This window comes from Cebus imitator, unplaced genomic scaffold (assembly GCF_001604975.1).
Source record: "Cebus imitator isolate Cc_AM_T3 unplaced genomic scaffold, Cebus_imitator-1.0 Scaffold70, whole genome shotgun sequence".
Taxonomy (NCBI): Eukaryota; Metazoa; Chordata; class Mammalia; order Primates; family Cebidae; genus Cebus; species Cebus imitator.
In genome coordinates, this window is record NW_016107385.1 from 3,761,706 (window position 1) to 3,775,627 (window position 13,922).

Below are 13,922 nucleotides of genomic sequence, written 5' to 3' on the forward strand. Positions count from 1 at the left end.
GGAGGTTGCGGTGAGCCGAGATCACACCACTGCACTCTAGCCTGGTGACAGAGCGAGACTCCGTCTCAAAAAAAAAAATTAGGGTGTGAGTTCTTCATTAAGTCTTCCCTGATTTACTCTTTGTTTTTCTTCCTGTCCTCTGGGTTCTATGTGGGGTTAAAAAAAAAAAAAAAAAAAAAAAGTGTCTAAATGAGTCACACTCAGATAAACTGGAACTATTAAGTTTTTTGCCTAGGTGTTGTGCTATCCCAGAGTTAAAAGCCGTGGGGTTGGGCGCGGTGGCTAACGCCTGTAATCCCAGCACTTACCACCTGAGGTCAGGAGTTGGCGACCAGCCTGACCGCAATGGTGAAACCCCGTCTCTACTAAAAATACAAAAATTAGCCAGGCGTGATATCCTGCGCCTGTAATCCAGCTACTCGGGAGGCTGAGGCAGGAGAATCATTTAAACCCGGGAGGCGTAGGTTGCAGTGAGTCAAGATAACGCCACTGCACTCCACCCTGTGCCACAGAGCAAGACTGTCTCAAAAAAAAAAAAAGCCCTCGGGCCTGAAACTGAAATTATTAGTCCTACAGTTTAACCTAACAGTGTATTAAAATAGTCACGTGGCCTGGCCACACTGTCTTATCAAGTGGCACAGCTTTTACGCGGAAATTTTACAGCCTTAATAAATGAATTACAAAAGCATTTTTCCCTGTTATATCAATTCCGGGACACAATCCGACAGAAAAGGGATGGAAGGAGTGTGGCGAGTGCTATTGATTGACGTGCATTCCAACTAACCTACAACGCATGAAGAGCGCGCGCGAGCAAGCCTGTGTCCAATTACTACTCAGCGGCAGTGGTGGGGGCGGGGCTTGTGGAAACGGCCCGCCGCAGGGTTGGCAGGCTTGAGAAGCAGCGAATATGGCGGAGTGAGGTGTTCAGCTGTGAACTGGCCTCTGGGCCGGGGGTAGGCCAGTCCGGCCAGCCCCCGGGAGGCCGAGTGCATCTGTTGGACCGTGCGAGGTGAGCCGAAAAAGGCCAGTGACTGGGGGGATGAGCAGGTGGCGAGGAGGTGTCGTGGCCTAGCTGTATGCCGGTGACAGAATCTCACAGAAACCTGCGAGCTGCAGGCAGCCAGTCTCAGCCTCGGCCGGGCGAGGATTCCAACCTCAGGGGCCCCAGGGCGGCCCGCACCCGTCTTTTGGGTGTGTCGCACGGCCCACACTCTCCTCAGCCCCGCTGGGTTCTTCCCAGTGCCGTGCCGTTAGCTGCCTTTGTGTTTTCTGCTTGCATCTACGCGGGTCTATACCTGGCAGTCGCTGCATCCACCATCTATTTATTTTTCGAAGAATATCTTTGTTTTATTAATTTACTTACACTCCTCGCCTCAAGACTTTGTGCCCCCTCTTTTGCCACTGGCTGCGGTATCATTTGAGGCCTGTTGTGGCCTGAGTAGTTTGTGTCCCTAGCTCGTTGACCTTGAGACTTGTAAGAGGTTCCCCTTGGGAATTGCATTCCAGTGTGTGTATCGCGGACATCTTCGTGCAACTTATACTAAATCCATTCGGTCCCACTCCCACCTCCCAAACTTTTACGATCTGAGTAAGCAGTTCTGGCATTGATGTCCTGATAATGTTCTAATGGCGCATTAATTTCCGCTGACGCCAGGCTCTTGACCGTTTTTGGTTTGTTTACAGTATTGTTCTTATAGAGACAGAATGAAAATCGTGTGGGGAAATGTTATTAGAACGTACTTTGTGTAAAGTGTGGGGTAGCACAGTGTCAGCACTGTGAGGCATTTGGTATTTGGTTCTCCTTTGACTTCACAGGGTGTCTCTTTTTGTAATTTGGATTGTTGTAACCCCTCATCCGGTCTCTCAGTTAAATTCTAGGAAAGTTCCTGTTTAAAACCGGGCACATTAGTTCAGTTCCGTTCCGATGGACACACCATTAGACAAATGAAAGTTTTGGGTATGCTCTTCATTGGCCCTGGATTTACTGGAGTTGAAAATAACAAATAAAGGAGGACTTCTATATGAGATCTTTTTTGTCGCTTTTGTCAGTTTATTTTTTGTGGGGTTTTTTTTTTTTTTTTGTCTCATCCAGGAGAAGAAAAAAAAAGAGATCGGCCAGAGGAAAGGAACTGAGCATTCTTCCTCCCTGCCTTACCGAGGGGAGTGGTCACCTACACTAAAGCAAAGATCTAAATAGAGGTCCATAATCTACTGGAAATTTTATGCACAATTACAAATTTTTGTGGGAAGAAGAAGGTCCATAACTTCAGATTCTCAAAAAGGACAGTGTTCCAGAAAAACTTGAGAATCAGTGCTTCAAGACTTGACATCTTTTTAAAAATAATGCCAGTGCAGGTAGAGAGTAACTGCTTTCTTATTGTTCCTTTTGAATAGTTTATGATATTAGTTGTTTTTTATTTAACAATAGCTTGTTTAATTTTGTATACTAAAATTAGTAGCAACAGTGAGGGCTATATGCTTAACATTCTTTTTCTTTTCAGATTCCTTATCACGGGAAGAATATTTTCCTTGACATTTGAGTGCTTTTATATTCATCTCAAAAACAAAATTCTGAACTCAGGACTTGGCAAGTAAGTAATTGTAGGCTAATTATTCCAAATACTGTTTAAGCAGCTTGAAAACAGGTACATAGAAGTGGAACAATAAGCCCTCAGCTTCAGCAGAATATGAACATGAAAAATGACGAAGTTGTTGAAATTTAAGTTCAATCTTTTATTTTTCAACAGCAGAAATGTATTAAATAAAAAGGAACAGTCTTGATTATTAGTCCAAACTACCAGCAATTTTTACTGTCTAAAGAAAAAAGACTCGTAATTAATTAGATTAAAGGAAATCAAATGATAAAAAATAGGCCGGGCTTGGTGGCTCACACCTGTAATCCCAGCATTTGGGGAGGCCGAGGTGGGCAGATCACCTGAGTTCAGGAGTTTGAGACCAGCCTGACCAACATGAGGAAACCTCATCTCTACTAAAAATACAAAAATTAAGCAGGTCTAGTGGCCCATGCCTAAACCCTAGCTACTTGGGCGGCTGAGGCAGGAAAATTGCTTGAACCCCGGAGGCAGATGTTGCAGTGAGCCAAGATCATGAAACTGCACTGCAACCTGGGCAACAGGGAGAGAGAGAGACTCTGTCTTGAACAGAAATATCAATTAAAAAAAAAAAAATGTAGGCAGGACACGGTAATCTCAGCACTTTGGGAGGCTGAGTGGGCGGATCACTTGAGTTCAGGAGTTCAAGACCAGCCTGGCCAACATGGTGAAACCCCGTCTCAACTAAAAAAAGTACAAAAATTAGCCAGGTGTGATAACTCGCACTGTAATCCCAGTTACTTGGGAGGCTGAGACAGGAGAATTACTTGAACCCGGGCGTTCAAGGCGGAGGTTGCAATCATTCGAGATCATGCCACTGCACTCCAGCCTGGGCAACAGAGTGAGACTATGTCTCAAAAAAAATAAAATATTACTAGGTGGTTTTATTTAAATAAATTTTGTGTATGTTTCAGGTATACAACCTGATGTTATGGGGTACATACAGATAATAAAAAGGTTTCTACAGTGAAGTAAATTAGCATCCATTATGTCACATAGTTTTTTTCTTTTTGAGAGGGAGTCTTGCTCTGTCGCCTAGGCTGGAGTGCAGGGGCACAATCTTGGCTCACTGCAACCTCCGCCTCCCAGGTTCAAGTGATTCTCCTGCCTCAGCCTCCCGAATAGCTGGGATTACAGGTGCGCCACCATGCCTGGCTAATTTTTTGTATTTTTAGTAGAGATGGGGTTTCACTGTGTTGGTCAGGCTGGTCTCGAACTCCTGACCTTGTGATCCACCTGCCTCGGCCTCCCAAAGTGCTGGGATTACAGGTGCGAGCCACGGCCCCCGGCCTATTCTTTTGTTTTGTTTTGTTTTCGTAGCAACAGCTGAAATCTCATTTAGCTGGGATCCTGTTTATAGTACAATTTTGTTACCTATAGTTGTCATATTGTACATTAGATCATTAGACTTGTTCATCCTACATAACTGTTCCTTTTTGTCCTCTGACCAATATCTCTTCATTTTCTAATTGATGAAGGACATCAATTTTTGTTCTCTATCTGTGTATATATATATTTTTTAAATTGCACATGTAAATGAGATAGTGCAATATTTTTCTCTTTTTTTTCTTTTTTTCCCTCCCACTTCCCTGTGCAATATTTTTCTCTCTGTCCTCCTGACTCATCTGTGTTGTGACAAATGGCAAAATCTCTTTTCTTTTTAGACAGTCTTGCTCTGTCACCCAGACTGGAGTGCAGTGGTGCCATCTCGGCTCACTGCAACTTCTGCCTCCTTAGTTCAAGCAATTTTTGTGCCACAGCCTCCCGAGTAGCCAGGATTACAGGTGTGTGTCACCTCGCCTAGCTAATTTTTGTATTTTTTTTAGTAGAGACAGAGCTTCACCATGTTGGCCAGGCTGGTCTCATCACCCCACCCCAAAGTGCTGGGATTACAGGTATAAACCACTGCACCTGCCAAGATCTTTCTTTTTTAGGGCTGAGTAACATATTCCATCATATATACACACTATAGTTTCTACAGTTTATTCATTTATCCATTGATGGACAGTTAGGTTATTTCTATATCTTGGCTATTGTCAATAATGCTCCATTGAACATAGGAGTGCGGACATCTTTATGAGGTGGTGATTTCATATCCTTTGGTTATATGCCCAGAAGAGGGGGTGATCGGTTATGTGGTGGTTCTATTATTAATTTCTTTAGTATTTCCATACTGTTTTCCGTAGTGACTGTTCCAATCTACACTCCACATCATGAACAGTGAACAATAGTTAATTTTTTTCTACAACCGGGCAAATTTTAGAATATCACTATTATATTTATTTAAATTTTAATTATAGGGAAATATTGATATTTTCATCTTTAATTTCTTTTTTTTTTCTTCTTTTTTCGGACGGAGTTTCGCTCTGTCACCCAGACTAGAGTGCAGTGCCAGGATCTCGGCTCACTGCAACCTCCACCTCCCGGGTTCAAACGATTCTCAGCCTCTTGAATAGCTGGGATTACAGACGTGCACCTCGCCTAGCTAATTTTTGTATTTTTAGTAGAGACGGGGTTTCACCATGTTGATCAAGGCTGGTCTCGAACTCCTGACGTCATGTTCTGCTCACCTTGGCCTCTCAAAGTGCTGGGATTACAGGCGTGAACCACCACACCGGGCCTCCTCCCTCCCTTTTTTTTTTTTTTTTTTTTTTTTTTTTTCACTTTTTTTTTTTTTTTTTTTTTTTTTTTTTTTTTTTTTTTTTTTTATTTTTTTTAAAGAGATGGGGTCTTGCTGTATTGCCCAGGCTGGTCTTGAACTACTGGGCCCAAGCAGTTCTCCCACCTCGGCCTCCCAAAGTGTTGAGATTATAGGCATGAGTCACCGTGCTTGACCTTTATCTTTAATTTCTGAAACTTTAAGTACACTTTTAATAATTCTTGGTATATGGCTATTTGGTGCCAAGGGTTGTTGATATCTTATGAATTTACCACAAGGGTAAACTAGGTTCTGTTACTCAAGAAGCAAAAGATGATATGTCCTTAACTGACAATAACATTATATCTGCAAAATAGGCTTCATACCAACTGTGGTAGTTTTAGTCTCCTAGGCCTGCTGTAACAAAGCACCACAAACTAGGTAGCTTAGAATAACAGAAATTGTTTCATAGTTCTTTTTTTTTTTTTGAGATGGGGTATCACTTGGCTTACTGCAACCTCCGCCTCCTGGGTTCAAGCGATTCTCCTGCCTCAGCCTCCGGAGTAGCTGGGACTACAGGTGCGTGCCACCACGCCTGGGGTTTCACCATGTTGGTCAGGCTTGGTCTCAAACTCCTGACCTCATGATCTGCCCACCTTAGCCTCCCAAAGTGCTGGGATTACAGGCATGAGCCACCGCACCAGCCTCCCCCAGCTTTTGTAAGGACGCCAGTCATATTGGATTGGGGTCCACCCTGCTCTGTTATGACCTCATCTTAGCTGCTGACATCTGCAATGACCTTATTACCAAATAAGGTCACAGTATGAGGTAGTAGGGGCTATGAATTTTAACATCTGAGTATTGGGAGGACACAATTCAACCTAGAACACCTACTTAGACTTTGATTGTATTATATGAAGAGCATTCAATGTACAAATGCTTTGAGGCTGAAAATCTTGTATGTAGTCCCAGCTACACTCTGAAAACTGAGGTAGTAGGATTGCTTGAGGCCAGAAGTTCAAGGCTGCAGTACACTGTTTATGCCTATGAATAGCCACTGCACTCCAGCTTGGGCAACATCAGGATCATAGAGACAGAAAGTAGAATGATGGTTGCCACGGGGTGCAGGAAGGGAAGGGAAAGGGAATTACTGTGTAATGTATACAAGGCTTCAGTTTGGGAAGAAGAAATGAATCCTGGAGATGAATTATCATGATGGTTGCACAGCAGTATGAATGTACTTAATACTACTGAATTGTATTCTTGAAAAGGGTTAATATGGTAAATGTATGTGTATTTTAGAGCAATAAAAAATTGAAAAATATAAAACCACCTTTGTATGTATATGTATATATGTGTGTGTATGTATATATATGTTATATGAAAACTATTCAGTGTACCTTTGCCTCCTGGGCTCAAGCTATCCTCCCCGACAGCCTCCTGGGTAATCATGACTATAGGTACCTGCCACCACACACGCTAATTTTTAGTTTTTTGTACAGACAAAATTCTCAGTATATTGCCAGGCTAGTCTCAAACTCTTCCGAAGCAGTTCTCCCCACCTCACCCTCACAGAGTGCTGGGATTATAGGTGTGAGCCACTGTGCCAAGACAGCCACCCTCAGATGGGCTAGTTATATCCTGCAGTTCATGACACAGACATACATACCTGTGTTAAGAGTATGTAAAGTTGCATAGTTACGTCAGATATGAAATTTGGCATTTTGAAGAGCATACAAACATGATTTGCTAGGGTTATTGCCTAATATTAAGATACAGATTGTTTGGGCCTGAGATTGTGAAAGTATTTTGGGTTTTTCTAAAAAAGTAAATAATTTAAAAAAATATAGATTGTTTGGGGGACAAAGTTTATATATGTTCAAGGTGTGTCCCCCACACCCCAAAACGTAGGCTGGAGTGCAGTGACGCAATCTTGGCTCACTGCAACCTCTGCCTCCTGGGTTCAAGCAATTCTCCTGTCTCAGCCTCCCCAGTAGCTGGGATTACAGACATGTGCTACCACTCCCGGCTAATTTTTGTATTTATAGTAGAGATGGGGTTTCACTTTGTTGTCCAAGCTTGTCTCGAACTCCTGACTTCAGGTGATCCACCTGCCCTGGCCTCTCAAAGTGCTGGGATTACAGGCTCCACTGTACCCGGACAAGGTGTGCATTCTTTTACTTGTGTTTTTTGGGGTTTTTTTGGAGACACAGTCTCACGCTGTTGCCCCTCTGGAGGGCTATGGCGCTATCACGGCTCATGGCAACCTCTACCTCTTAGGTTTCAAGTCAGCCTCTATAATGAAGTAGCCCTGCTGCTCATAGTGTTCTAAAGGTATACTTGTGGATCTTTATTTTCCTCTTCTATGCTGCTTTTACAACAGGTACAAATTCTTCCTCCTGATTTGATTCTGAATTAATATATATTTGGCTTTCCCAGGCTTTGAATAAGAACTCTATCTTCAGCCTGCTGGGTCTGGTGGCTCAATGCCTGTAATCCCAGCACTTTGGGAGGCTGAGGCAGGCGGATCACCTGAGGTCAGGAGTTTGAGACTAGTCTGACCAACATGGAGAAACCCCATGTCTACTGAAGATACAAAATTAGCCAGGTGTGGTGGTGCAGGCCTGTAATACCAGCTACTCTGGAGACTGAGGCAGGAGAATCACTTGAACCCGAGAGGCGGATGTTGTGGTGAGCTGTGATTGTGCCATCCTGGGCAACAAGCAAAACTCCATCTCAAAAAAAAAAAAAGAACCCTATCTTTGACCAGAAGAGGTTATTTAGGTTCAATTTAGAGTTGAGGTATTTTTTTAATGTTTGTAAACTAAAATAATTTAAGCCTTTGACCTGCATTTGTGATGTATTTATTATTGTAGAGCATATATAACAAAACTCTTTTAACCATTTTACAGTATAAAATTTATTGACATTAAGTATGTTCCACATTGTTGTATTGTAACTATTACCATTATCCCTAGAATTTTTTCATCATCTTAAATAAACTCAGTACTTATTAATCTCCCTCCTACAGCCCCTGGTAACCTCTCCACTATCTCTGTGAATTTGACTATTGTCAGTATCTCATATAAGTGGAATTATTCAATATTTACCCTTTTGTGTCTAACTTCTTTTTGCAAATTTAACAGTTTTTACAATGAACTTGATTTGGTGGTTTTGTGTGTGTGTGTTTTTGTTTTTTTGAGGCGGAGTCTCTCTCTTTGTCACCCAGGCTGGAGTGCAGTGGTGCTATCTTCACTCACTGCAACCTCTGCCTCTCAGGTTCAAGTGATTCTGCCTCAGCCTCCTGAGTAGCTGGGATTACAGGCATCCACCACCAGACCTGGCTAATTTTTTTTTTGCATTTTTAATAGAGACAGGGTTTCACCATATTGGCCAGGCTGGTCTCAAACTCTGGACCTCAGGTGATCTGCCTGCCTCAGCCTCCCAAACTGCTGGGATTACAGGCATGAGCCACTGCACCCGGCCTTGATTTAGTTTTTACATGTTTGCAGTTGGTGATAATGGAATAGTATATATTTTACTTACAGTTATATTTTATAAAGTATCGTCTATTGTTGGTAGTTGAAGGTGATTCAGAGTAAGATACATATGGTTTTGAGTATTAGGTATTTAAACATCAAATTTGGAGTACAGTGCTACTTTATTTTTGTTTCTTTTTTCTTTTGATAAGAGCTGCAAGCAAAGATATAGTGCTACCTTGTTTTTTATTTTTGGAGACAGTCTTACTCTGCTGCCCCAGGCTTAGTGCAGTGGTGCAGTCGTGGCTCAAGCTGTCCTTCAGCTTCAGCCTCCAATGTTTTATATGTAAATAAGCTTTTTTTCTATCATGCTTGTATAAATCCAGCTTTTTTTTGGTATCATATTTGTATTTTTTTTTCTGGGTGTTACTGCCTTGCTAATGACAGTACTGAATTTGGTGTTACGGTTGGTCACTTTCTTTTAGATAATACATAATACAAAATATTCTTTTCTTTCTTTTCTTTTCTTTTCTTTTCTTTTCTTCTTTTTTTATTTTTATTTTTTTGAGCTGGATTCTTGCTCTGTTGCCCAGGCTGGAGTACAGTGATGGAATCTTGGCTAACTGCAGCCTCCACCTCCTGGGTTCAGGCGATTCTCCTGCCTTGGCCTCCTGAGTAGCTGGAACCATAAGTGCCTGCCACATGCCTGGCTAATTTTTGTATTTTTAGTAGAGATGGGATTTCACCATGTTGGCCACTTTTTCTTTTTTTTTTTGAACTGGAGTCCCTCTTTGTCTAGGCTGGAGTACAGTGGCTCAATCTTGGCTCACTGCAGCCTCCGCCTCCCAAGTTAAAGTGATTCTTCTGCCTCAGCCTCCCGAGGAGCTGGGACTACAGGTGTGTACCACCACTCCCAGCTAATTTTTGTATTTTTAGTAGTGACAGGGTTTTACCATGTTGGCCAGGCTGGTCTCGATCTCCTGACCTTGTGATCCATCCACCTTGGCCTTTCAAGGTGCTGGGATTACAGACCTGAGCCACCGTGCCCAGCCTACTCTTTTATGTTTTAGATACTGTTTTTGAATCAGCTCATGCAGAAGTACCTGTACTAATGTTCCTGTTTTTATTTTGTATTTCTAGGTGTCTCTACGTTGTCTCCTAGAGTGTGTAGTTCTACTTCTTTTACCCAGTTACTTTCTCTATTTTTAAAATGTGGATATCACTTCTCTATACATTATCTCCATGATTTGGAATGAAAAAGTCCGCTTTTTTTTTGTTCTGCCTCTCAGACTGAACACAGAGGAGCTCCTAGGATTCCAGTTATCCTGCCAACTTCTCCACGAAGAAAGAAGAAACTCACCTAGGTGTTCTGCTATTTGCTTAATTACAAAGACATCATTTTGCAAGCTGAAGGCTGAGTTTCATTTGAAACAGGTCTCCGTAGGTGGTGGTATTTGTGAATACTTTTCGTTACGAACAAGAAGACTAAATAAATAGCAAGTATGGATGACTTCAGGGTTTAAAAACAAAAATGTCTTCCAATTTCAGCCACTATCCTGATAAGCACAGTTGAGACTGCAGCAGTAAATTCCAAATACGCATTTCTAATTTGACATGAAAGATAGTAAAAAATTACATATATTTATATATTGAAATCCTGGCTCATCCTGTGACATAGATTTACTGAATAAGAACAAAGACAAAATTTTATACAAAAACCTGGGCCAAGCATGGTGGCTCATGCCATAATCCCAACACTTTGGGAGGCCGAGGCGGGCGGATCACCTGAGGTTGGGAGTTCGAGACCAGCCTGACCAACATGGAGAAACCTCATCTTTACTAAAAATACAAAATTAGCTAGGCATGGTGGCGCATGTCTGTAATCCCAGCTACTCTGGAGGTTGAGGCAGGAGAATTGCTTGAACCTGGGAGGTGGAGGTTGCAGTGAGCCGAGATTGTGCCACTGCATTCCAGCCTGGGCAACAGAGTGAGACTATCTCAAACAAATGAAGAAAAAAAAACAACTTTGGACATAGAGGAGTCGGAGGTGGGATGGGAGGATGAGAGAATTTTTCATATAACTCCTTTTCCCTAAGAAAAGCAAAAATGCCTCATGCAGTGCCATCTGACTTTATGGTGTTTTGTATTATATATTCATTGTTTTCCTTCAACCCAAGGTGGATAGTTTGATTGCTTTTTTTTTTTTTTTTTTTTGAGGCAGAGTTTCACTCTTTTGCCCAACCTGGAGTCAGTCTCTCTGCCACCCAGGTTCAAGCGATTCTCCTGCCTCAGCCTCCCAAGTAGCTGGGATTACAGGCGCCCACCACCACGTCCGGCCTGATTTCTTACCCAAGATACTAGGTGTAGTGTTAGGCTCAAAAGGCTGGGACTCAAGTACTTTTCCTGGTTGGGACTGAACTTTCTCATCGGAGAATGAATGGGCCTCAGAAACAATGTTCCCAAACTTGTAATTGGATCATTGTAGATTCAGGATGTGGAAAAGAAACCTTGAACAAGAAAAATAGTTACATTAAGAAATGGATTTTCTTTTTTTACCATAGTAGTTATTCGTTATAGAGAACAGACTCTCATAGAAAACTCTCCTTGCTTCCAAATCAGCTGAGGACCATTGTATGTACTGTCATGTCTTTACATAAGAGTGAAACCTTTATGCTTCTTTGTGAGTAGAGAATAAATTTTAAAACTAATTAGTTGAAATTAAGGACAGATAGTATTGGAACATCTGTGTGTTTTCCAGAATGTTTACTCAGGGCCATGAATGCTGTGATGTTGGGACTTAGGGCAGAGTCACCAAAATTTGAGAGTGATAGAAATGGCCCAAAATGGGAAATTACTGAGATTGGTCAATCAACCCATTTGAAATGGGTAAAAAATACTTTTAGTGAAATAATTACATATTATATGTCAAATATAATTTCTGAGGGCAGCTATGAGTGATAAAGCTTAGTAGAAATAACTTTAGTTAAAAGTAACCCAAATTTTTCTCTAAGTAATCTACCTACTTCCTGATGTTCTTAATATTTTGGAATTGTTCAAGACAGTGGAGCCTACATGTTTGGGTTCTACTGATATGTTTAAAATGTCATATCATAGAGAATTTGTACCTTCCAGTTGTCTGTTACTTGTCTTCTCTGTGTACCGTGGCATCTTTTGGGTAGGATCATTTGGCAGGGTATAGAGTACCTGTACTTCTGGCGCCTGTACTCTGGCCCACTTGTTTGAATAGATATCAGACTCGGCGTCTCCATATGCTTTATATTTTTTCATTTCACAGTTGAGAGAACCAGCGTTTAATGCTTTTTGAAATTGTTTCTGTATCTACCATGGTTGAGACCAGGTGCATTTAACAAAATGCATATATTCCAGCTGTAGTTACCCAGTGTTTTCTTAATACATCTACATTTTTTTCTTGTCTATTTTTGTCCCCTTGACAGGAGAAGCTATAATTTATGTGGGACTATGCATTGATTTGTAGCCATGCTTCCTTCCTTTCCCTTGCTTATCCATGTTAGCTGGCAGTTTTTCTTTTGAAAAATGGGACATGTGCAATAGAAATATATATATATATATGTATATTTTAATACTTGTGGACAAATGTTACAAGTTGTTTAAGAACAACAAAATCACCAATGTCTTCCATTTTGAGACGTGTATAGTTTTGTAAGCATTAGTGCTAGGTAGCATATTGTAGTGCCATGTTAGGGGTTAGTGCATGAGCCTAGTAATTTTAAATTTCAGGGTGAATTATTGATAATAACAAATAATGTAAAAAGAGTGGAAAATCTAAACCTTTTCTTTTTTCATAATGTCTAAATCTGTTATATTTTCCCTGGGGAAAAGAGATTAAGGCCCAAAAGATTCATTTATGAATAGAAATATGGGGTCAGAATCTGAGATACTAAGTTTGAGGACATTTCAGCTTTCCCTAAGGAATCTGGAAACCAGCTGCCTTTGTGTCTTATGAAACCTCAAGTTGAAATGAGACCCCATTTCATTATTCTGCTTTGATCTTTTTTTTTTTTTTTTTTTTTTTTTTTTTTTTTTTTTTTTTTTTTTTTTTTTTTTTTTTTTTTTTTTGAGACATAGTCTCACTCTCTGGCCCAGGCTGGAGTGCAGTGGTACAGTCTTGGCTCACTGCAACCTCCACCTCTTGAGTGGCTGGAACTACAGGCACGCACCACCATACCCGGCTAATTTTTGTATTTTTACTAGAGACGAGGTTTTGTCATGCTGGCCAGGCCCATCTCAAATTCCTGACCTCAAGTGATTCGGCCTGCCTTATCCTCCCAAAGTGCTGGGATTACAGGCGTGAGCCACCACACCTGGCCTGCTCTTAAACTGTCTTCACATGGCATGTCTTTTAGGTTCATTATTTTCCTACTCCTTGTATGTCAAGAAATTATATTTTACATGTCTTATGAAGATGCTATGTTAATTGCTGTAGTAAGTGCTTTTCTAATCTTCAGACCATTTACATTTCCTATTTCTAGCATGCTGTGTGTAAACACTCAGTAATTTGGAGTATTCAGTTATTTGTTATGGGCTCTTCCTATTTCCAAATCTGCTGAATTGTCTATTGATGGGATTTCAGATTTTTTCACGAGAACTGGAAATGTAGCTGGGTGATACTTACCTAGGTTGCTATGTAACAGGTAGACTCTTTTCCTTGGTTATAGTAAGCCTCAGACATCTTTCACTTTTATCTACTTTACTTGTGGAAATAAAACTGTTGGTTTATTCTGAAAGCTATCTTCTGAAAGATAAGAATAAGGTAGCTTTCTGAAAGAATAAGATAGCTTTCTGTAGGGAAGTAATTCCTACCTGTAAAAGCTGCCTTGAGAACTCAGAAGTGGCAGTTTTCTGAGGAGATTTTTAAATTTCAGTATTAGGGAGCGTCCATCATTTGCTGACAGATTCTACATAACTATTGTATGATAACAAATGCAAAACTATTATAATGTGGTATATCTTGTGCATACAAAGGTTAGAACAGGTAGATTCTGGCAGCAGATCTCCAGAGACCGAAGTTTAGAGTCTCATAGTGTATGCGAAGTAGTTATATTCTTGGTTTAAATAGTTTAGTGCCTGGGACAATCTATTACTGAAAAGCAATTATTTAAAAAAAAAAAAACTGAAAAGGTAATGAATGCAGAATAACACAGTATATAGGAA

General features: G+C 40.9%; 1 long non-coding RNA gene across 2 annotated transcripts; it reads left to right on the top strand.

The window, feature by feature from the left end:
- Positions 1-843: 843 nt before the first annotated feature.
- LOC108306180 lies at positions 844-11,305 on the top strand. 2 transcript variants are annotated; one of them, XR_001826038.2, is made up of 4 exons: positions 844-1,009; positions 2,093-2,355; positions 2,502-2,591; positions 9,870-11,305. It is a non-coding gene; the product is annotated as an uncharacterized LOC108306180 (long non-coding RNA). The 2 variants fall into 2 exon arrangements; XR_005200766.1 differs by lacking the exon at positions 9,870-11,305 and adding an exon at positions 4,277-4,309.
- Positions 11,306-13,922: the final 2,617 nt, after the last annotated feature.